This window comes from Oncorhynchus nerka, linkage group LG7 (genome assembly GCF_034236695.1).
Source record: "Oncorhynchus nerka isolate Pitt River linkage group LG7, Oner_Uvic_2.0, whole genome shotgun sequence".
Lineage (NCBI taxonomy): Eukaryota > Metazoa > Chordata > Actinopteri > Salmoniformes > Salmonidae > Oncorhynchus > Oncorhynchus nerka.
In genome coordinates, this window is record NC_088402.1 from 16,230,025 (window position 1) to 16,256,302 (window position 26,278).

A 26,278-nucleotide genomic window follows, 5' to 3' on the forward strand; every position below is an offset into this window, starting at 1 on the left:
CACACCTGCCTAATACACTGCCTGCCCATGTTCATTAGGCTTTTGACAGATGTGTGTGTGTGTGTGTGTGTGTGTGTGTGTGTGTGTGTGTGTGTGTGTGTGTGTGTGTGTGTGTGTGTGTGTGTGTGTGTGTGTGTGTGTGTGTGTGTGTGTGTGTGCGTGTGCGTGTGCGTGTGCGTGTACGTGTGCGTGTGCGTGTGTGTGCGTGCATGCGTGAGTGCGTGCGTTTTTTAGGTTATGGACAGCTCCATAGTTGGAAATTTGACAGCTGATGTCTTTGTTAAGGTCCTGAGTTGTGTGCGTACAAGCATGCATGCATGGGTGCGTGTGTAGTCAATAAAAAGTTAGAAATAACAACACAAACGGTGTGGGAGGAGTATGATAGAGATCTGACAATTGATCAAGTGCCCTTTTCCACCTCTACACGGTGACTTTCAGTACACAGCTCTGTGGGTAATGACTAGTGCAAGTGTCCATGGAGGAACTTGTTTTCATGATGCATTGCTAGTAATGATGCCGAGGTGCTTTTCTGCATAAGATTTTCATGTGGAAAAAGTACGATATTGAATTTAACTCGTGAATTATGCCGCAGTACGGAGAGAGAGGAAATTAGGAGGAGGGAATGGAGCGTGTGGGCGGGACGTAGGTTAAGGCAACAAAACTGAGGAGGAGGGGGGGCTTGGATTAAAAAAGAGAGTGACGAGAGAATAGAGAAAACAATCAAACTTGCGACATATAAAAACACAATTAGCGAAGAACAGGAAATGATGAAGTGAGTGTAAATCGAAGTCAGAAGCTCCACTGACCAGGCAATAGAGTACAGGGAGAAATGAATATGTCTTCATATGATTTACCTTTCATAGAGAGATGACAGGAGACATTCACACAGAGATACCATAGGAGATGACAGGAGACATTCACACAGAGATACCATAGAGAGATGACAGGAGACATTCACACAGAGATACCATAGAGAGATGACAGGAGACATTCACACAGAGATACCATAGAGAGAAGACAGGAGACATTCACACAGAGATACCATAGAGAGATGACAGGAGACATTCACACAGAGATACCATAGAGAGATGACAGGAGACATTCACACAGAGATACCATAGAGAGAAGACAGGAGACATTCACACAGAGATACCATAGAGAGATGACAGGAGACATTCACACAGAGATACCATAGAGAGATGACAGGAGACATTCACACAGAGATACCATAGAGAGATGACAGGAGACATTCATACAGAGATACCATAGAGAGATGACAGGAGACATTCATACAGAGATACCATGGAGAGATGACAGGAGACATTCACACAGAGATACCATAGAGAGATGACAGGAGACATTCACACAGAGATACCATAGAGAGAAGAAAAAATACTTTGGGAATATCAAGCGTAGGAGTGAGTAGTTTGTAAAACAGGCAAGAATGGCAGTTCAGGCAGAGGTGAGGAACGATATGGTGGATAGGAGGGAGGGATGGATCAGTGGATAACTTAATACAAAGTATAGATTTACTCCAGGATAATTACTTTGCTGATAATTCCTACGTGGGTGTTTACTACAGACAGGTTGGTCCATTGTTTGAAAAGTAGACAATCAGATGCATATATGGAAATGTTCTGAAATGTCTTCAGCCTCATGTATTGTGCGTATTAATTCATCTTTATCTGCCTTTGGTAGTCTGAAGCAATTGTTCTTGTAAGACGTTTGACATTTTCTTCAGCTGTTGTTGTTGTTATTTTTGTATTTTTGGTAAATATTTTTCTCCATAACCTGTTGTAACATAACCTGTGTTTCTCTCCATTGTGAGAAGCCTTATAGGATTTCACATCATCTCCAACAAAGACTATCCACCTGGTTAGCAAAATTACTTAATTAAATTGCTTTTACAAAGCCTGTGATCCCCATAAACCGTATGTCATACACACAGACACACAAACACACACACACACACACACACACACACACACACACACACACACACACACACATGAAAACACACACATACACAGGGTTGACTCTAGCCTTTTGGGCCCCTAAGCGAGATGTGGTTGGGGGCCCCCCACCTCGAGGAAAATAACATTTCCTGCAATTCTAAAAATGTAGAATTCTACAAACATTACTTGTGCCATGTTTATACACTTTTAAAGAAAAAACAAACATATTACATGTATTTAAGTATTCAGACCCTTTACTCAATACTTTGTTGAAGCACGTTTGGCAGCGATTACAGACTTGCGTCTTCTTGACACTTCAAGCTTGGCACAAATGTATTTGGAGAATTTCAAACATTATTCTCTGCAGATCCTCTCAAGCTCTGTCAGGTTGGATGGGGAGCATCGCTGCACAGCTATTTTCAGGTCTCTCCAGAGATGTTCGATCGGGTTCAAGTCCAGATTCTGGCTGGGCCACTCAAGGATATTTAGAGACTTGCCCCAAAGCCACTCGTGTTGTCTTTGCTGTATGCTTATGGTCGTTGTCCTCTTGGAAGGTGAACCTTCACCCCAGTCTGAGGTCCTGAGGGCTCTGGAGCAGGTTTTCATCAAGGATCTCTCTGTACTTTGCTCAATTCATTTTTTCATCACTAGTCTCCCAGTCCCTGCCACTGAAAAACATCTCCACAGCATGATTCTGCCAGCATGCTTCACCAGTTTTCCGCCAGATTTGAAGCTTGGCATTCAGGCCAAAGGGTTCAATCTTGCTTCTCATGGTCTGAGAGTCCTTTAGGTGCCTTTTGGCAAACTCGGGCTGTCATGTGCCTTTTACTAAGGAGTGGCTTCCATCTTGCCACTCTTCCATAAAGGCCTGATTAGATGGAGTGCTGCAGAAATGGTTGTCCCTCTGGAAGGTTCTCACATTTCCACAGAGGAACTCTGGAGCTATGTCAGAGTGACCATCAGGTTCTTGATCACCTCCCTGAACAAGGTCCTTGTTTCAAACTTCTTCTATTTAAGAATGTTGGAGGCCACTGTGTTTTTGGGGACCTTCAATGCTGCAGAAATATTTGGGTACACTTCCCCAGATCTGGGCTTTGACACAATCCTGTCTGGGAGCTCTAATGACAATTCCTTCAACCTCGTGATTTTTTTGCGCTGAAATGTATTATCAATTGTGGAACCTTATATAGACAGGTGTGTGCTTTTCCAAATCATGTTCAATCAACTGAATTTACCACAGGTGGACTCCAATCAAGTTGTTGTCAAAATCAAGTTGTACTCCAAACAAGTTGTAGACTCAATTTCGAGTCTCACAGAAAAGGATCTGAATAAGATATTTCTGTTTTTTGTTTTTTTTAATAAATTTTCAAACTTTTCTTAAACCTGTTTTTGCTTTGTAATTATAGGGTATTGTGGTGTCATTATAGGGTGTTATGCGTAGATTTATGAGGATTTATTTGATTTATTTATCCATTTTGGAATTAGGCTGTACCATAACAAAATGTTGAAAAAGTCGAGGGGTCTGAATACTTCCCGAATGATATCTGAGTGAGAATGACTAACAAAATCAATGAGGGCTCCTTAGGGATCAGAGCCCCTGAGCACGTGCCCTGCGTGCCTGGTCGATATTTGGCCACGATGACTACAAGTTTAGATAGCCGGCTAGACTACCTACAAATAGCATAATTGACATGGCTAATTGTCAGCTAATTGAGTGACAGACGCAACTTACTTTCAAAAGTAAGTTGAGACCCCGACTGAGTTTGGCTTGGAGCCGGCACTACACACACACACACACACACACACACACACACACAAACCAAACATACTCATACACACACAAACATACTTTCATTTACAGTCAAACACACATGTATAAATGACTGCACATGCTAACACATACACACACACTTGTACACAAACTACTCCCACAGCTGTAGTAATAACATAACATTGTGTTTATTTTCATTCAATTCAATCACTGGTGACCTTCTGTTGCTGCTAAAGAGAACTCAGAGGCCTGATTAGGCAGATTGGCTATGGTTGTTAGGGCTGCAGGTTCTCTTTCACACAGGCACACACAACTGTTTATATCCGCCTCCTCTCATTGTCTCTTAGACGTGAGGATCTGCTCCATGGCTGATTATCAACATGCTGCTACTCCCAGAGTTTATTTTATTTTATAAGGTCACATGGTTAAAATAATCTCAGCGCCCTAATTACATAGGTATGTTTGTATTCACTGGTTGCATCCCCACTAATGGAAAATACTGAGCATGTATGGTACACCCTGATCTGTTTAACCTGTTATTGAACTCTGCCTGCCCTGACCCTGAGACTGCCTGCCGTACTGTACCTTGTCAAACCGCCCTGGATTATTGAACTCTGCCTGCCCTGCCCTGAGACTGCCTGCCGTACTGTACCTTGTCAAACTGCCCTGGATTATTGAACTCTGCCTGCCCTGACCCTGAGACTGCCTGCCCTGACCCTGAGACTGCCTGCCGTTCTGTACCTTTTGAGTCTGATCTGGATTACTGACCTCTGCCTGCCCTTGACCTGTCATTTTGCCTGACCCTGTTCTAGTAGTACATATTTGTTAAAAATGTGATACATGAACTCAGGGTTGAGGAGGATTCCATCCTATGGTTAAGGACAGGATGAAGGGTATATTGTATGTGTGATCCTATCTGGTTAAACAATTACACATCAAGCTCCTATAGTCTAGCCTCAGTAAGCATAGAATCAGGGGTTGTGACTAAAAAGTTGCACTTTTCCCTAAATAGTACACTACTATGTAGGTGTCGTTTGGGACACAGGCAGAGATTCCAACCAGGATGACTAATCCTCCGTCCCTAAGGTCTAGAATGACATCAAATCCTAACCAACCACAATGTGAATTTATTTCAGCCCTACTACTCAGTCCCATCGCTACAGACAAGAGAACAGTGTTAAAACAGAGACAGAGAGACCATGAATTCAATGCAACACACCCTATTGAAATAAAGACACTGTACCAAGGTGGGGCTGAGCAGACCAAGCAGGTTAGAGATAGAGGAGGTAGCAAGGGAGGAGGAGGAGGGAGGAGGAGGAGGGAGGAGGAGGAGGGAGGAGGAGGAGGAGGGAGGAGGAGGAGGAGGAAGAGGGAGGAGGAGGAAGGTGGAGAAGGAGGAGGGGGAGGAGGAGGAGGAGAAGAAGGGAGGTGGAGAATGAGGAGGAGGAGGAGGAGAAGGAGGAGGAGGAGGAGGAGGAGGAGAAGGGAGGTAGAGAAAGAGGAGGTAGGAGGAGGGAGGTGGAGAAGGAATAACATGCTCCGAGTAGCAAATGTATTAACATAAATAAATATACTTTGGCTGGCGATGACCCTTCGGTATCTGTCTAGGGACAAACAAAGCGTGACTTCCAGATTGATGTATGAGACTGGGGAAATTAAAGTCGGGAGATGTCTGAGTGGTGGGCCAGGGTCTGAGAGATGGCCAAGGGTCTGAGCGATGGCCCAGGATCTTACCGATGGCCCAGGATCTTAGCAATGGCCCAGGGTCTGAGCGATAGCCCAGGATCTTAGCAATGGCCCAGAGTCTGAGAGATGGCCCAGGATCTTAGCAATGGCCCAGAGTCTGAGAGATGGCCCAGGATCTTAGCAATGGCCCATGGTCTGAGCGATGGCCCAGGATCTTAGCAATGGCCCAGAGTCTGAGACATGGCCCAGGATCTTAGCAATGGCCCATGGTCTGAGCAATGGCCCAGGATCTTAGCAATGGCCCAGGGTCTGAGCGATAGCCCAGGATCTTAGCAATGGCCCAGAGTCTGAGAGATGGCCCAGTATCTTACCGATGGTCCAGGATCTGAGGGATAGCCCGGGATATAAGTGATGGCCCAGAGTCTGAGCGATGGCCCATGTTCTGAGTGATGGCTCTGGTTATGAGTGATTGCCCAGGATATAAGTGATGGACCAGGGTCTGAGGGATGACCCAGGGTCTCTTTCCCATCAACTTCCCAAATTTGATATATAACAAGGGGTGTAAAGGTAGGGACAGGTGAAAAAACCTAAGAGAAGGAGAGAGATGTGTAATAGGACTGCCTGGGTAGTGAGGGAGAGGATGAGAGAGAGAGAGAGAGAGAGAGAGAGAGATTGGGTGGGAATGACTATACTGAAAGCCAGAGATGGCGGGAGAGAGAGGGAAAACAAGGGTGAAATATACATTTGGAAAAAGGTAGTCAGGGAAAGGGTACTAAAATAGAAAACTGTGAAAAGTAGTGAAAGATTAAAGGAGGGCTGCAGTCTTTTATCTCACGGCAGAGCCACGTTTCTCCTCCTGAGGGGAGCTGGGGGGCAAACAGAGGGGAGGGAGGGGGGGTGGAAATGTGCTGAATTTGATATTCCTCTTTGTTCCTGTCGTGTTTTACACCTTTTTTCCTTCAGTTCTTCCTGTGTTCTACAGTGTAACATATCCTCTTTTAGGAGTGACTCAACCCCTCCCTGATGCACTTCCTCTCCTCTCATATTCCCTCCATCCTCATTGTAGAGAGCCTCTGTGTCCTTGTCTGGTGTGTGTGTGTGTATTTTAGACGGCCTGTGCCCCACTCTTGTCCCATACACCAGCTGTGAGGACAGAGTGTCTGTCGCTCCAGTGGCCCAGGGCAAAGCTTTCATACACACAGTCCCTCACTGGCCAGCGCTCCCTCCCTCACTCTCTCTGACTGAGGTTGCATACCAGATGGCACCCTATTCACTATATAGTGCATTACTTTTGACCGGGCCCAATAGGATCTGGTCAATAGTAGTGCAGTAGTGCACTATGTAGGGAATAAGGTGCCATTTGGGACGAAGACTGACGAAAGCAGCACTGACCTCAAACACCACTGGCCACTTGAGTTAGCAGATAAATGATGAGAGTCTCACTGAAAAATTGCTGTTATGCCATTGCAAAAAATATGCTGGTGGTTTGTTTTTTATTTGATTTGAAAATTCTTTGCCATATTTTGCCACGTGCTTTTAAGGTTAGATAGTTCCATTTGAAAGACAGTATTGGTGATACATGTGTTGTCAGTTTAATTTGGACCAAAACAATTTTCCAATTTTCACAGACTATTTTTAAGAGTACTTTGAAGAGAGCAGCATAACATTGTTACTGTGCCCGTACAGTAAAGCCTTGGGCCTAAGGAGGTATGGCAACCTTCCTGTAACAAGAGAAGAGAGATGCATTGCTTCATACAGTATGTTGGTCTGTCAAACAATTATTTGACTTCACATTCTGAAATATTACTGCTGATAGCAATTTCCTGTGTGTTATACCTCTACCAAGTGCACTTACTGTATAATAAAACAAATATATATTTTTTGTATTTATGCTTTTGTTTGGACATAGCATGACATTTGTTTTGGGTTAGTCTCTGTGTACTCTTTGGTATGTTGCTCGTCCTGGTTTTAACTTCTCTACCTTTCAACCAGAGGGCTTAGCCTTAGAGAAGGCTAAGGAAGCATTGTGCATTTGGTAAGGAAGCTTTGTGGTTCTGGTTAGGAAGCTTTGCGCATTTGGTAAGGAAGCTTTGTGCTTTTGGTAAGGAAGCATTGAGCTTTTGGTAAGGAAGCTTTGTGACTTTGGAAAGGAAGCTTTGTGCTTTATGGTTAGGAACCTTTGTGCTTTTGGACAGGGTCTGCCATAGTCCTTGTGCTTCCACAGCCATAGGGCTTTCTTTGTAATGTGGGCATGGCCAACACCAGAGCTAATACAGTAACACAGTATCACTGCCTGGATATCACTGTTATTTTTAGACTGCCACTGTGCTGTTGTTGTACTACTGCCTGCTTTCATGTCCCAATTAAAGCCCAGTCCCCTCCAGGCTAGCACACACAGACATAGAGACAGAGGGGGAGGTGTGTGTTTGTGTGTGCGTGTGTGTGGTATTTGAGGTCAGTGTGAGGTTCAGAACAGCTCTCCATCTCTCTCTGCATGCTCTTTGTACCCATCAGTACTCAGTGCCCACCTCCTTTATGCCAAGTCTGTGTGTGGGTGAAATGAGGTGTTGGCGCAAAATTGGTTTGTTACAGTCTAATGCTGTGTAAATGCTTGAGTTGAGTGTGTGCTATTCACTGGTAATTTTCCACATCTGTCCAGTATCCTCTTTACATACCGCACAAAGATTAATTCATTACTGGCTCATTCTCTATAGGGCACTAATAGCCAGGCGAAATGTCCTTTCCTTTGCTTTGATGATATCATCACTCCTCTATCTTAGACGTATAGGGTGTGAAGACTGGTTAGAACACTAGTTTACCTCCCCCTAGAATGGGGAATAGCGCTTTGTTTAGATGAAGTATATTAAGACTGTGTCATTTGTAAATGAACAAGATCCTCTCTGGCATATCCGGAGAGTTCCTTTCCTGTGTATGTACTCAGAATTCCTTTCTGGCATGTCCTGAGAGAGTGATCTTCCTTGCAATTTCTCAAATAAACCTCTTATTGCTGATAAATTAGTTCTGCCCGATTCCTCGATAGAATATTCCTCAACAGAGGGAATTTAGTCCCTCCCTCCCTCCCTCCCTCCCTCCCTCCCTCCCTCCACGGGCTGTGTCCTTTGAAGAGGTGGCCTTATCTGAGCTGACAGGGGTACGGAGCCAGAGCCACTCTCCCTCCAGACACAACAGGACTCTGGAGAGACTCACCCAGGTAGAGATCAACTGAGCACTACTCTCCCTCCAGACACAGCAGGACTCTGGAGAGACTCACCCAGGTAGAGATAGACTGAGCACTACTCTCCCTCCAGACACAGCAGGACTCTGGAGAGACTCACCCAGGTAGAGATAGACTGAGCACTACTCTCCCTCCAGACACAGCAGGACTCTGGAGAGACTCACCCAGGTAGAGATAAACTGAGCACTACTCTCCCTCCAGACACAACAGGACTCTGGAGAGACTCACCCAGGTAGAGATAAACTGAGCTCTACTCTCCCTCCAGACACAACAGGACTCTGGAGAGACTCACCCAGGTAGAGATAAACTGAGCACTACACTCCCTCCAGACACAACAGGACTCTGGAGAGACTCACCCAGGCAGAGATAGACTGAGCACTACTCTCCCTCCAGACACAACAGGACTCTGGAGAGACTCACCCAGGTAGAGATAGACTGAGCACTACTCTCCCTCCAGACACAACAGGACTCTGGAGAGACTCACCCAGGTAGAGATAGACTGAACACTAGTCTACCTCCAGAAACAGCAGGACTCTGGAGAGACTCACTCAGGTAGAGATAAACTGAGCACTACTCTCCCTCCAGACACAACAGGACTCTGGAGAGACTCACCCAGGCAGGTAGAGATAGACTGAGCACTACTCTCCCTCCAGACACAGCAGGACTCTGGAGAGACTCACCCAGGTAGAGATAGACTGAGCACTACTCTCCCTCCAGACACAACAGGACTCTGGAGAGACTCACCCAGGTAGAGATAGACTGAACACTAGTCTACCTCCAGAAACAGCAGGACTCTGGAGAGACTCACTCAGGTAGAGATAAACTGAGCACTACTCTCCCTCCAGACACAACAGGACTCTGGAGAGACTCACCCAGGTAGAGATAGACTGAGCACTACTCTCCCTCCAGACACAGCAGGACTCTGGAGAGACTCACCCAGGTAGAGATAGACTGAGCACTACTCTCCCTCCAGACACAACAGGACTCTGGAGAGACTCACCCAAGGTAGAGATAAACTGAGCACTACTCTCCCTCCAGACACAGCAGGACTCTGGAGAGACTCACCCAGGTAGAGATAAACTGAGCACTACTCTCCCTCCAGACACAGCAGGACTCTGGAGAGACTCACCCAGGTAGAGATAGACTGAGCACTACTCTCCCTCCAGACACAACAGGACTCTGGAGAGACTCACCCAAGGTAGAGATAAACTGAGCACTACTCTCCCTCCAGACACAGCAGGACTCTGGAGAGACTCACCCAGGTAGAGATAGACTGAGCACTACTCTCCCTCCAGACACAACAGGACTCTGGAGAGACTCACCCAAGGTAGAGATAAACTGAGCACTACTCTCCCTCCAGACACAGCAGGACTCTGGAGAGACTCACCCAGGTAGAGATAAACTGAGCACTACTCTCCCTCCAGACACAGCAGGACTCTGGAGAGACTCACCCAGGTAGAGATAAACTGAGCACTACTCTCCCTCCAGACACAGCAGGACTCTGGAGAGACTCACCCAGGTAGAAATAGACTGAGCACCTTTCCCTATTTTCAGGTATTTTTCTTTCCTTCTTGTTTTCATCTCACCACCCCCCAGGTTGTTTTCATTTTCTCACTCACTTCTCTACTTTTTCTCTCTCTCTCTCTTTCTCCCTCTCTCTCCCCTTCTCTCTCTCTCTCTCTCTCTCTCTCTCTCTTTCTCCCTCTCTTTCCCCTTCTCTCTCTCTCTCTCTCTCTCTCTCTCTCTTTCGGAACCTATATATTTTTCTCTCTCCCTCTTTCCCCTTTTCTCTCTCTCTCTCTAACTCTCTCTCCCTCTCTCTCTTTCTCCACCTATAACTCTCTCTTCCTCTTTCCCCTTCGCTCTCTCTCTTCAGCTCTATCTTTCTCTCTCCCTCTCTTTCCCCTTCTCTCTCTCTCTCTCTCTCTTTGGCGTTGATAGCAGAGGTATATTAGAGGAGGGTCTGCTGGAGTTGAAAGGTAAATGATCTGCTAATGGTACACTCTCTCCCTAAGGAGAACTACACTCTCACTCTAACAGGTTCTGCCTGTGTGTTTGTGTGAATGTGTGTCCCAGCCTCTCCCTCATATCTCAATCCCCCTTTACCTATTCCTCCAACACACCTTCTGTCTCGTCTTACTCCAGCCCATTTCAATTCACTCCCTCTAAATGTAATTTCTCTCTCTCTCTCTCTCTCTCTCTCTCTCTCTCTCTCTCTCTCTCTCTCTCTCTCTCTCTCTGTGCATGCTGGGAGTGTTTTGTAGTTGAGTGGCCATGTGAAGGTCTATTTTCTTACTTATTTTCTTGATTCCTTCCTTGGTCTTTTCTCTCAGTGTTGATTTTCTATGGTGGAGGGTTAACACGTTGCTAGTTTAGTGGTACCCACTGTTTTTTTCAAAGTTAGGGAGGAAGAAGATAGAGTTTTAGTTTCCTGGGGTTTGAACGGGGTGGTGTGCACGATGGCTTTGCAGCCTAGCGCAGAGGAGACACTGTCGTTACAGCATGGATTCAGGTATGTTCCTGAGAATGGAGTTAAGTTGGAGGAGGTTCTGCTCGCGGTCAGAACAAATGTTAGTGCATGGGTGTCAGTCTTTTTTGCATTGGGTCTGGCTTTAAAAATGTGCTCCTCAAATGAGGTGTGTGAGGGTAGACTTCTTGTTGTAAAATCAGAAATTAACAACAGGCGTTTTGTCCTTATAAACGTGTATGCGCCTAAAACAGGGAGAGAGAGGTGGCATCTTTTTTGGTGTCTTAGACAGGAACTCTCACATGTAGCGCCTGAGGAGACTGGTGGTCGGTAGGGACTGGAACTGTACCATGTATTTTACCAAAGATAGAAATGAGGAGGAGCCTCATTCAGGCTCAGTGGGGGTGTTAACCTCTTAAGTCGACCCTCTACTTTTTTGAACATTCTGTTAAAAATCGCGCAACATTTCAGCGCCCTGCTACTCATGCCAGGAATATAGTATATGCATTTGCTTAGTCTGTGTGGATAGAAAACACTCAGACGTTTAAAAAACTGGTTAAATCACTGCTGTGGCTTTACCAGAACGGCATTTACATCGAAAAGCACAGGAAAAACTGATCACTGAAAATGGGGAAAATATATCCATGCGCTACTTGAACCCATTGATAAACGTGAACCACAATTAATTGACTGAGGTTGCAGTACCTACAGCTTCCACAGGGTGTCTAGAGTCTTGTCATTTCCCTTCGAGTTTTTTCTTGGTCAAACACATACAGGACACCGTATCTAATCCGGTCTAGGACCGGATATTTTCGTTGAGTTTCTAGCCGGACATTTTTCCAGACGGACAGCTAATGATCTTTACATCGCCTCCTGATGAATTTTATCGCTTATTAACGTTTACTAATACCTAAAGTTGCATTACAAACGTATTTCGAAGTGTTTTGTGAAAGTTTATCGTCGACTTTTTGAATTTTAAAAAATGACGTTACGTTTTGAAACAATGTTTTTTTCGTTTATCACACAGTCTACATATAACGATATCTAGGCTTTATATGGACCGATTTAATCGAAATAAAGACCCAAATAGTGTTTATGGGACATCTAGGAGTGCCAACAAAGAAGATGGTGAAAGGTAATGAATGTTTTCTATTTTATTGTGCGGTTTGTGTAACGCCGAAATGCTAATTATTTTGTTTACGTCCCCTGTGGGTCTTTTGGGGTGTTGCATGCTATCAGATAATAGCTTCTCATGCTTTCGCCGAAAAGCATTTCAAAAATCTGACTTGTTGCCTGGATTCACAACGAGTGTAGCTTTAATTCGATACCCTGCATGTGTATTTTAATGAACTTTTGAGTTTTAACTAATACTATTAGCATTTAGCGTAGTGCATTTGCATTTCCAGAGCTCTAGTTGGGACGCAAGCGTCCCGAGTAGAAGCAACAGGTTAAGGAGATATGATGTGTTGGAGAGGCTGTCTGTACAGCTGGGGAAGAGGGGTTGGATATACAGTTGTAGAAGTGGTGAGGTTTTGGTTATTGTGATGTTTGATGTTGTTTTGTATTGTGGGGTAAAGGGCAAGGTGATTATGCAGCACAGGGGATATTTGTATTTTAAAGGGGGCGGGGTGTGTGTGTGGGGGGGGGTGAGATTTAAATAAAATGAGGATGCATCATTAAAGAAAGACAAAAAGTTAAAAGTCTCTCTCTCTCTCAATTCAATTAAAGGAGCTTTATTGACATAGGAAATATACGTGAAAGCAAGTGAAATAAATAAACATATGTGAAATAAGCACTAAAAAACAAATAGTAAACATTACACTCACAAAAGTAAAAAAAAATTAAAAATAAATTTCAAGGGTCATATTATGACCACATAAATTAAAACTTCTTATGGATGGCTGTTCCTGTACAGGAACCAAATCAGCGGAAATTTTGGAGCGCCACTTATAGTTTTCGATAAAACTCAAACTTTCATTAAAACACACATGCAAGATACTCAATTAAAGCTACACTCGTTGTGAATCTAGCCAACATTTCAGATTTGTAAAATGCTTTTCGGCGAAAGCATGAGAAGCTATTATCTGATAGCATGCACCCCCCGAAATACCTGAACGAGACCTAAACAAAAGATTTTGCGGTAGCCGGCGCTACACAAAACGCAGAAATAAAATAAAATAAAATTACCTTTGACGAGCTTCTTTGTTGGCACTCCTATATGTCCCATAAACATCACAATTCGGTCTTTTTCCCGATTAAATCCGTCATTGTATAGCCAAAATTTCATTTTATGAAGGCCGGTCTGATCCAGGAAAATTCACCTTTACAAGACGCAACGTCACTTTTTAAAATTAAAAAAGTTGCCTATAAACTTTTACAAATCACTTCAAACTACTTTTCTAAACCAACTTTAGGTATTAATAAACGTTAATAATCTATCAAATTGATCACTGGGCGATCTGTATTCAATAGCAGCAAGTCTTGTAATCATCGTCCATGTTTTCACTTTCATAACATCCTCCGGTGCGGCCCAAGACAGGAAGTGCCTATACGTCATCTCACCAAGGATAAACCAGCCATGAAATGCCAGTACTGGCGAGATCGTGTGGAAGCTGTATTTTCTATCGCCTTAAACAATACATTGACTGGCGGATGAATATTTTTTTTGTGTTTTTGGTGAACAGTTTTAGAGACTTCAGAGTGTTTTCTATACACACATACTTATCATATGCATATACTATATTCCTGGCATGAGTAGCAGGACTTTGAAATGTTGCGCGATTTTTAACAAAAAGCTGCGAAAAGCTGCAAAAATTCGCATCATCCCTAACAAAAAACGGAAATAAATCAACATAAATATGGCTTGTATTTACAATGATAAATTACACACGGGATTTTTTTCAAAATTGGATACGTTTTCGAATTCTTTGTGGTTCTGTGTAATCTGAGGGAAATACATTGCCTTCGGAAATTATTCGGAACCTTTTACTTTTCCACATTTTGTAACGTTACAGCCTTATTCTAAAATTGATTAAATCATTTCCCCCCCTATTCATTCTACACAAATTACCCCATAATGACAAAGCAAAAACATTTATTTTTAAAATGTTTGCTATTTAATGACAAATTAAAGACTGAAATATTACATTTACATAATTATTGAGGACCTTTTACTTAACACTATAATGAAGCACCTAGGCAGAGATAACAGCGTTGAGTCTTCTTGGGTATGATGCTACAAGCTTGGCACACCTCTATTTGGGGAGTTTCTCACATTCTTCTATGCAGATCCTCTCAAGCTCTGTTAACTTGGATGGGGAGTGTTGCTGCACAGCCATTTTCAGGTATCGCCAGAGATGTTCGATTGGGTTCAAGTCAGGGCTCTGGCTGGAACAAGCAAGGACATTCAGAGGCTTGTCCCGAAGCCACTCCTGTGTTGTCTTGGCTGTGTGTTTAGGTTCGTTGTCCTGTTGGAAGGTGAACCTTCACCCCAGTCTGAGGTCCTGAGCGCTCTGGAGCAGGTTTTCATCAAGGAAGTCTCTGTACTTTGCTTTGTTCATCTTTGCCTCCATCCTGACTAGTCTCCCAGTCCCTGCCGCTGAAAAATATCCCCACAGCATGATGCTGCCGGAAACCGTGCTTCACCATAGGGATGGTGCCAGATTTCCTCTAGATGTGATGCTTGGAGTTCAGGCCAAAGAGTTCAATCTTGGTTTCCTCAGACCAGAGAATGTTGTTTCTCATGGTCTGAGAGTCTTTAGTTTCCTTTTGGCAAACTCCAAGCGGGTTGTCAAGTGCCTTTTACTTAGGAGTGGCTTCCATCTGGCCTCTCTACCATAGCCTGAGTTGTGGAGTGCTGCAGAGATGGTTGTCCCTCTGGAAGGTTCTCCCATCTCCACAGAGGACCTCTAGAGTTCTGTCAGAGTGACCATCAGGTTCTTCTCCCCCGATTGCTCAGTTTTGCCGGGTGGCCAGCTCATGGAAGAGTCTTGATGGTTCCAAACGTCTTCCATTTAAGAATGGTGTTGGCCACTCTGTTCTTGGGGACCTTAACAGTGTCCAAAGAAGGCCCAGAAGTATACAGAATGGTGTCGTCTGCGTAGAGGTGGATCAGAGACGCACCAGCAGCAAGAGCGACATCATTGATGTATACAGAGAAGAGAGTCAGTCCAAGAATTGAACCCTGTGGCACCCCCATAGAGACTGCCAATGGTAAGGACAGCAGACCCTCCGATTTGACACACTGAACTCTATCAGCGAAGTAGTTGGTGAACCAGGCGAGGCAATCATTTGAGAAACCAATGCTGTCAAGTCTGCCGATGAGGATGTGGTGATTGACAGAGTCGAAAGCCTTGGTCAGATCAATGAATATGGCTGCACAGTAATGTTTCTTATCGATGGCGGTTAAGATATCGTTTAGGACCTTGAGCGTGGCTGAGGTGCACCCATGACCAGATCTGAAACCAGATTGCATAGCAGAGAAGGTATGGTTAGATTCGAAATGGTCGGTAATCTGTTTGTTGACTTGGCTTTCGAAGACCTTAGAAAGGCAGGGTAGGATAGATATAGGTCTGTAGCAATTTGGGTCAAGAGTGTCCCCCCCTTTGAAGAGGGGGATGACCGCAGCTGCTTTCCAATCTTTGGGAATCTCAGACGACACGAAAGAGAGGTTGAACAGTCTAGTAATAGGGGTGGCAACAATTTCGGCAGATAATTTTAGAAAGAAAGGGTCTAGCCCAGCATATTTGAAGGGGTCCAGATTTTGCAGCTCTTTCAGAACATCAGCTGACTGGATTTGGGAGAAGGAGAAATGGGGAAGGCTTGGGCGAGTTGCTGTGGGGGGTGCAGTGCTGTTGACCGGGGTAGGGGTAGCCAGGTGGAAAGCATGGCCAGCCGTAGAAAAATGCTTCTTGAAATTCTCAATTATAGTGGATTTATCAGTGGTGACAGTGTTTCCTATCTTCAGTGCAGTGGGCAGCTGGGAGGAGGTGTTCTTATTCTCCATGGACTTTACAGTGTCCCAGAACTTAGTGTTAGTGTTGCAGGAAGCAAATTTCTGCTTGAAAAAGCTAGCCTTGGCTTTTCTAACTGCCTGTGTATAATGTTTCTAGCTTCCCTGAAAAGCTGCATATCACGGGGGATGTTCGATGCTAATGCAGAACGCCATAGGATGTTTTTGTGTTGGTTAAGGGCAGTCAGGTCTGGGGAGAACCAAGGGCTATATCTGTTCCTGGTTCTAAATTTCTTGAATGGGGCATGCTTATTTAAGATGGTTAGGAAGGCATTTAAAAAAAATAACCAGGCAATGTCCAGAGCACAGCTGGGGGCAGAGGGTGGTCTATAGCAGGTAGCAACGGTGAGAGACTTGTTTTTAGAGAGGTGGATTTTTAAAAGTAGAAGTTCAAATGTTAACATGCATGAAACCAAGGCTATTATGGTTACAGAAGTCATAAAAAGAGAGCGCCTGGGGAATAGGAGTGGAGCTAGGCACTGCAGGGCCTGGATTCACCTCTACATCACCAGAGGAAGAGAGGAGGAGTAGGATAAGGGTACGGCTAAAAGCAATGACAATTGGTAATCTAGAACGTCTGGAACAGAGAGTAAAAGGAGGTTTCTGGGGGTGATAAAATAGCATCAAGGTATAATGTACAGACAAATGTATGGTATGATGTGAATACAGTGGAGGTAAACCTAGGTATTGAGTGATGTTGAGAGAGATGTTGTCTCTAGAAACATCATTGAAACCAGGAGGTGTCATCGCATGTGTGGGTGGTGGAACTAATAGGTTGGATAAGGTATAGTGAGCAGGACTAGAGGCTCTACAGTGAAATAAGCCAATAAACACTAACCAGAACAGCAATGGACAAGGCATATTGACATTAAGGAGAGGCATGCAGTAAGTACATGCGCTCAGAAATATAATTCCTCTGCTGGAGGTGTAAAAACCTAAGGGGACATATTTTCATATGTTAAGGTCTTGGGAAGGCTGGCAATATTTTGGCAAAGAGTTTGTTATTTTTTCTCAGAATTTCAACAGATTCTCTTTACTCTCTGCTTTTGTTTACTTGGAAATGTTGATACTGGAGACTCTTATCAGAAGAAACTGTGTAACCAAGCATTTATAGAAAGAAGAAATGCATTGCCATTAATTGAACGGTTGGTTATCCTCCCACAATGTCACAATGGTTGGCAGTAATGTATCACTAAATTTGATTTGTTACAAGATTAAAGGTATACTGGGCAACTTTCATAAGGTCTGGAGGCCTTATATGAAATACAGTACAACTAAATGAGTCTTTCTTGAAAGCCCAAGTCAGGAAGGTACCTATTTAGACAATCCCTAGCTGCTGGGCTGCTCAGTCCTGTCCCTGGGGGTCTGCCGTCCTGTGGGTTGTCACTCTGGCCTTGGTCTAACACACCAATAATGAATGTTTCACTAAGATCCTAAAGCTGAGTCAGGTGTGTTGGGTTGGGGCGCTGCAGGGTGGTGAAACCCTAGGGACAGGATGGGGCGACTCAGCTATATTGTGTGAAAGTAAAAATAGCTCTACTGTACTATTACAAATACAAATTAGGCATACGAGATCAATTATATGGACAATTAGCTTTTTCTGTGTGTTCATGTGCTGTATTGTTGAGGTATATGTTTTTTTACTTTTGTTTCCAAACCATTCTTTTGGGAATAAAATAAAGGGTGGGAATGAAATTGTGTTGGGAGAGAGATGAGATATTGACTAGACTGGTGGGGATCAGGCGTGCTGGTGGCTCAGGCTGGATTGGCTGGTCTGGATTAATTTTGACATAAATGAATTAAAGACACTCAAAAGTATTTGTATTTTTTTAAGAGCTGTTCATTTGTTAGGCTTTTGATTGAAGGTGAAAGTTGCACCATTCAATACAATATTGATTATTGACTTACCTTTGATCAAGTTAAGTCTTATCAATCACTTAACCTGTAGTGACGCTCAGCCCGTGAATGGGACCGTTATCATCATCTGACAATAATTAGCATAACGCAACGGACATAAATATTACTAGAAAATATTCCTATTCATGAAAATCACAAGTGAAATATATTGGAACTCAGCTTAGCCTTTTGTTAATCTCCCTGTCGTCTCAGATTTTCAAAATATGCTTTACAGCCAACGCTAGACAAGCATTTGTGTAAGTTTATCATAGCCTAGCATAGCATTATGCCTTGTTAGCAGCAGGCAAACTTGTCACGGAAAATCAGAAAAGCAATCACATTAAATCGTTTAACTTTGATGAACTTCGGATGTTTCCACCCACGAGATTCCCAGGTAGACAGCCAAATTGTGGTATAATCCCTCCTCATTCTCTGCCACATTTTACAGGTGGATGTTTAACTGAAGGTATAGTAAACTACCTGTCATTTATAAGTCTCTTGAACTCTATTTCCATAGAAGTATAATAATGTCTGAACTATGTACAGTCTCTACAAACTCTACAAACTTTCTTTATTTTTCCTTCTTTCTCTTTCTTTCTCTTTCTTTCTTTCTTTCTTTCTCTTTCTTTCTTTCTTTCGGTTTCTCTCTGTGTCTCTCTCTCTGTATCTCTCTCTCTCTCACCCTCTATCTCTCTCTCTCTGGAGTGCTAATTCATAAAAGTCATTGCCATGATAAATTCACTTTTCAGAAGTCATTGGAGCATCCAGAGATATAACAATAATCCTGCACCTCATCATCATACTCAGGGTGGCAATAAAGCATCCAGGAATTAATAAGCTTCTAACAAAATGTCTTCAGTGGCCTAGTTAATTGTTCTCTCTCTCTCTGTTGGGTAATAAACAAGCATAACATGTAACGTGGTGGTACAAATTTATGACACACACAGATAGTATGTGTCTTTCTCAGCATCATTTGCTCAGTTGATGTCTCCTTTTCCCCTCCTCCCTCTCTCCTTCATTCATTTCCTCATCCTGTCTCTGTCTCTTTTCCCCTCCTCCCTCTCTCCTTCATTCATTTCCTCATCCTGTCTCTGTCTCTTTTCCCCTCCTCCCTCTCTCCTTCATTCATTTCCTCATCCTGTCTCTGTCTCTTTTCCCCTCCTCCCTCTTTCCTTCATTCATTTTCTCATCATGTCTCTGTCTCTTTTCCCCTCCTCCCTCTCTCCTTCATTCATTTCCTCATCCTGTCTATGTCTCCTTTTCCCCTCCTCCCTCTCTCCTTCATTCATTTTCTCATCCTGTCTCTGTCTCTTTTCCCCTCCTCCCTCTCTCCTTCATTCATTTTCTCATCCTGTCGCTGTCTCTTTTCCCCTCCTCCCTCTCTCCTTCATTCATTTTCTCATCCTGTCTCTGTCTCTTGTTCTCTCCTCCCTCTCGCCTTCATGTATTCTCTCATTCTGTCTCTCTGTCTCTTTTCTCCCTTTTCCCATCTCTCCTTCATTCATTCTCTCATTCTGTCTTCCTATATACACTGCTCAAAAAAATAAAGGGAACCCTTAAACAACCCAATGTAACTCCAAGTCAATCACACTTCTGTGAAATCAAACTGTCCACTTAGGAAGCAACACTGATTGACAATACATTTCACATGCTGTTGTGTAAATGGAATAGAGATCAGGTTGAAATTATAGGCAATTAGCAAGACACCCCCAATAAAGGAGTGGTTCTGCAGGTGGTGACCACAGACCACTTCTCAGTTCCAATGCTTCCTGGCTGATGTTTTGGTCACTTTTGAATGCTGGCGGTGCTTTCACTCTAGTGGTAGCATGAGACGGAGTCTACAACCCACACAAGTGGCTCAGGTAGTGCAGCTCATCCAGGATGGCACATCAATGCGAGCTGTTGCAAGAAGGTTAGCTGTGTCTGTCAGCGTAGTGTCCAGAGCATGGAGGCGCTACCAGGGGACAGGCCAGTACATCAGGAGACGTGGAGGAGGTCTTAGGAGGGCCGCTACCTCCGCCTTTGTGCAAGGAGGAGCACTGCCAGAGCCCTGCAAAATGACCTCCAGCAGGCCACAAATGTGCATGTGTTTGCTCAAACGGTCAGAAACAGACTCCATGAGGGTGGTATGAGGGCCTGACATCCACAGGTGGAGGTTGTGCTTACAGCCCAACACTGTGCAGGACGTTTGGCATTTGCCAGAGAACACCAAGATTGGCAAATTCGCCACTGGCGCCCTGTGCTCTCCACAGATGAAAGCAGGTTCACACTGAGCACATGTGACGGTCGTGACAGAGTCTAGAGACGCCGTGAAGAACGTTCTGCTGTCTGCACCATCCTCCAGCACGACCGGTTTGGCGGTGGGTCAGTCATGGTGTGGGGTGGTATTTCTTTGGTAGGCCGCACAGCCCTCCATGTGCTCGCCAGAGGTAGCCTGGCTGCCATTAGGTACCGAGATGAGATCCTCAGAACCCTTGTGAGACCATATGCTGGTGCGGTTGGCCCTGGGTTCCTCATAATGCAAGACAATGCTAGACCTCATGTGGCTAGAGTGTGTCAGCAGTTCCTGCAAGAGGAAGGCATTGATGCTATGGACTGGCCCGCCTGTTCCCCAGACCTGATTCCAATTGAGCACATCTGGGACATCGCTCCATCCACCAACGCCACGTTGCACCACAGACTGTCCAGGAGTTGGCAGATGCTTTAGTCCAGGTCTGGGAGGAGATCCCTCAGGAGACCATCCGCCACCTCATCAGGAGCATGCCCAGGCATTGTAGGGAGGCCACACACACTACTGAGCCTAATTTTGACTTGTTTTAAGGACATTACATCAAAGTTGGATTAGCCTGTAGTGTGATTTTCCACTTTAATTTTGAGTGTGACTCCAAATCCAGACCTCCATTTCCATTGATCATTTTTGTGTGATTTTGTTGTCAGCACATTCTACTATGTTAAGAAAAAGTATTTAATAAGAATATTTAATTCATTAATTCTAGGATGTGTTATTTTAGTGTTCCCTTTATTTTTTTGAGCAGTGTATATTTATCATATCTCCCTGTCATTCCCCTTCTCTCCTCCTCTATCTCTCTCAGCCCAAGCCTTATTCTGCTATAATTGCTGTTTTATCCAAAAGTTTCTACTTGGGGTCAAAATTATCCCAGTTGCTATATCCATGGTTGCAAAATATCTTGGTAGGTTGAGGGTTAAGTAGTCGTGGTGTGCTAGATATCATTTAAAGTATAGCTGGATCTTGATGTGCTATGCGCAATGGATAAGATGGATGTTTAAATTTAGTCCCATAGCAAAGCCCACACATCCCATGGCATGCATACATTACATAATATCCTGTTAATGAGTGGCCAGTAATAAACTGGTACAGAACCTCTTTAAAAGTAAGAGCATTGTATTTGGTACAAATCATTCCCAAGGTTCTAGATCTCAGGTGAATCTGGTAATGAATGGTGTGGCTGTTGAACCCTTATCCAGAGTGTTGTACTGGAGCAATTAGGGTTTGCTCTAGGGCAGAGACAGCTTTTTCACATAGTCGGCTCAGGGATTCAAACTGGGGACCTTTCGGTTATTGGCCTGATGTGCTTAACAACTAGGCTACCTGCGGCACACCACCACCTCGCGGCTTGTTTTCAGCCCAGCTCTGATTCCCCAGCCTATAAAGCATGTGCCCAGTCAGTAGAGGGACATCTTGTCCACATGGACCATGAGTAGATTTGGCTCTATATCCCACCACCAGGCCTCACAACCAGCCAGGGGAAATCGAGCGCAACTCTACCAAGAGAAGGGCCTCCATATGCTGGGAGCAGAGTGAGACGTCTCCCTAACACCCACCATCTGGGACATAGGCCAGAGTGCCAGAACTGGCATGGGTTTAGCAGGGCTGAGAGAACGGATGGACAGATTACACAGATGGATGGACAAATGGACGGACACTGGGAGAGAGGGACCACAATGATAGATCCTTCTGTAAATCAGTATTAGGGGCATTATGTCCCTCACATCAGCACATTAAGCCATAAAGCAAGAGAAACATCAAATAATCGAAAACTTTAGAGGTATCAGGTTTTTGTCTTTTTCCTATTTTTCGTCCCACCAGCGGTTTCCACTCAAGTCTCCATTCTCAGGGTTGAGAGGTGGCCCTGGACTGTGTGTGTGTGTATGTGTGTGTGTGTGTGTGTGTGTGTGTGTGTGTGTGTGTGTGTGTGTGTGTGTGTGTGTGTGTGTGTGTGTGTGTGTGTTGTGCCCCAGATCATGCTCAGCTGGTCAAAGTAATTCCCCTCACTAAAGAGAACCTTACCCTCCGCCTTTCTGTCCCAACCCCAATCAGACCACTTCCCCACTAACCCACACACACTCTCCGAGATGGGGCACAGTGTGTGTGTGTGTGTGTGTGTGTGTGTGTGTGTGTGTGTGTGTGTGTGTGTGTGTGTGTGTGTTTGTGTGTGTGTGTGTGTGTTTGTGTGTCTTTGCGTGACTTGCTTTAGATTGCCATCCTCAGACCATGAACACAATTCAACCAAAACCAATATCCGGAAGCAACTCCACGTACTCCCAGACACCGCTTTTGATTGAATATCGGCAGGCAAATCAATTGCCAATATCCACAGTCCATCCCATCCACAGTCACAGAACTGAACAATCACCCCCACTGGAATCAAGTCAATACCCCTAGCGTAGCGTAGCATGAGAAATGCAAAGTGATTTTTCCCACACGCTGCTGATTACAGCCCAATGACATTTTGTATGTTTGCGGTGACTTGGGCCGACCTTAATCAAAATATTGCACAGTAATCACAGTAGTCTAGTGAGGTGTAGCCAGTAATTACCTCTTCATACTGTGTCTGTCTGTCTGTGTGTGTGCGTGTGCGTTCGTGTGTATGTGTGTGTGTGTGTGTGTGTCTGTGTGTGTGTGTGTGTGTGTGTGTGTGTGTGTGTGTGTGTGTGTGTGTGTGTGTGTGTGTGTGTGTGTGTGTGTGTGTGTGTGTGTGTGTGTGTGTGTGTGTGTGTGTGTGTGTGTGTGTGTGTGTGTGTGTGTGTGTGTGTGTGTGTGTGTGTGTGTGTGTGTGTGTGTTTATTTGTTTCCATACCAGCTCAGTGTAGTGAGTAGTGTATTAGAAGTCACTCAGATGTAACCAAGGTGCTGCCTACAACACTGTATTTGACTGATAAGAAGGTGATACAGTATTAAATGTGTGGATTGTCGTGTCTTGAATAGGTCTTTAGTAGAATGTAAAACACTTATTGTTATGTTCAAATAAATGGCATTAAAATCCCTGAAACTATATTGCACTGAAAAATAATAGACTTAAATTATATTTTCTCATTTTGTGTAAATTATATATTTGGAAACAGTGGGGGGGATCACAACAATCAATTATGATCTTCATATTTCCACTGCCAATAGTAATAAATTGCCCTTTTCATACCAATATTCTAACACAGACAATCAATTAGTTTAACATTGTCCCCCCCATCTGTATTCCATAGGTTTGTAGACTCCTTGTTTTGAAACATACTGCATTATGGAAGCGAACTGTCAAGTGGGTCAACAAATACAAATAATTAGGTGCTATGAAATGTATGTTAAAACATGTGCCTCATGCTGAACAGCCGAGCGCATTTGATAATGTGAAACCAAGATTGTGGATTGTTGTTTGTGATCATGTGCCTGTTTTTATATTTATTTTTTAAACGCCTCAGAACATTGAGATGGTAAACCCCTGCAATGCATAAAATAATCATGTCACCAAATGACCGAGCCTGTTTTATAAACATGAGAGTGGGAGCACATTCAGACGTGACATTGTTCCCAAGCACACACACACACACACACACACACACACACACACACACACACACACACACACACACACACACACACACACACACACACCACACACACACACACACACACACACACACACACACACACACACACACACACACACACATCACACACACACACACACACACACACACACACACACACACACACACACACACACACACACACACACACACATCACACACATCCACACACACACATCCACACACACACACACACACACACACACACACACACACCCACACACACACACACACACACACACACACACACACACACACACACACACACACACACACACACACACACACACACTCACACACATCCACACACACACACACACACACACACACACACACACACACACACACACACACACACACACACACACACACACACACACACACACACACACACACACACACACACACACACACACACACACACACACACACACACTCACACACATCCACAAACACACACACACACACACACACCAGTGGAGGCTGCTGAGGGGAGGACGGCTTATTATAATGGCTGGAACGGAGCTAATGGAACGGCATCAAACGCATGGAAACCATGTGTTTGATATATTTAATACCATTCCACTGATGCCGCTCCAGCCATTACAACAAGCCCGTCCTTCCAAATGAAGGTGCCACCAACCTCCTGTAACACACACATATGTACACATACATAAGATCTTGTCCGTCATCTATCAATCATGCTTGACAACATACAACATGGTACATTTCATATCTAGCCGCCACATCTCTCTCTCTCTCTCTCTCTCTCTCTCTCTCTCTCTATTGGGTATTACACAATAGATCTGGAAGTTTATCAACATTGGGTTAGAATTCAAATTATTTGTGGGTCAGTGTGCACATAGCCTGTCTTCTCTTGATAGCCAGGTCTGCATACGATATGATAGTGGATTTTTTGACAATGCTCCACGCTGTCAGAACCCACTGGCAGACTTGACCTTAAGTTGCTCTTCGCATGCGGCCCGTTTTAGTGAAGGATTTCTCCCCACTTGTTATCCAAGCCTCCCACTGAACAAGGAGCGCCACCTTAAATGCACGATTTACACTGATGTCGAGTGGCTGCAAATACTTTGGGCCTTCTGCTTTTCTTCCCTCTGAAAGCTGTTGTTGTCTTTTTGCACTGAGTCAGTTCCTCACGCTGCTTTCCAACGTCTTATCATCGACTCATTAAGGCCAAGCTCCCGTGCAGCAGCTCTATTTCTTTTTCCAACAGCCAGATCGATCGCCTTCAACTTGAAAGCTGCATCATATGCATTTCTCCGTGTCTTTGCCATGATGAGGGTGACAAAATTACTACTATAATCAGAATGATGGGAAGTTTGAGCGCGCTCTATTTACGTCACATTATGTGACGGTGCTCAGTTTTTTGGTGGCATGAATCTTGTGAAAGTGGGAAAAATCCATAAATTAGCGGCGTCATTGTATAAACCGCGAGGTTCAAAGCGTGGGAATAAAATAGTGGCTTATAGTCCGGAAATTACGGTAGATGGAATTGTATTTGTGGTCCTGGCTCCTGAACCTTTTTCGAACACCATTATTTTTGTCTTGATGAGTTTTACTGTCAGGGCCCGGGTCTGACATAATCTGTGCAGAATATCTATGTGCTGCTGTAGGCCCTCCTTGGTTGGGAACAGAAGCACCAGATTGTCAGCAAAGAGTAGACATTTGACTCCAGATTCTAGTAGGGTGAGGCCGGGTGCTGTAGACGGTTCTAGTGCCCTTGCCAATTCGTTGATACTTTATATATGTTGAAGAAAGTGTGGGTTAAGCTGCATCCCTGCCTCACCTGACGCTCATGTGGAAAGAAATGTGTGTGTTTTTTGCCAATTTTCACCTCACAATGTTGTATGTTTTTCCCCCAACACCACTTTCCATTAATTTGTATAGCAGACCCTTTGTTTGTTTGTCAATTAGGGTGTGCAGGGTGAATACATGGCCTGTCGTATGGTAATTTGGTAAATAGCCAATTTGACATTCACTCAGTACATTGTTCTCACTGAGGAAATTAACGAGTCTGCTGTTAATGATAATGCAGGGAATTTTCCCAAGGTTGCTGTTGACGCATATCCCACAGTAATTATTGGGGTCAAATTTATCTCCACTTTTATGGATTGGGGTGATCAGTCCTTGGTTCCAAATATTGGGGAAGATGCCAGAGCTAAGGATGATGTTAAAGTGTTTAAGTATAGCTTATTGTAATTGGTGGTCTGTATATTTGTCATTTTATTTAGGATACAATTAATACCACAGGCCTTTTGGCGTTGGAAGGTACTGTGTGTATTTTGTCCTGTAGTTCATTCCTTGTAGTTGGAGCATCCAGTGGTTTCTGGTCATCTTTAATAGATGATTCTAATAT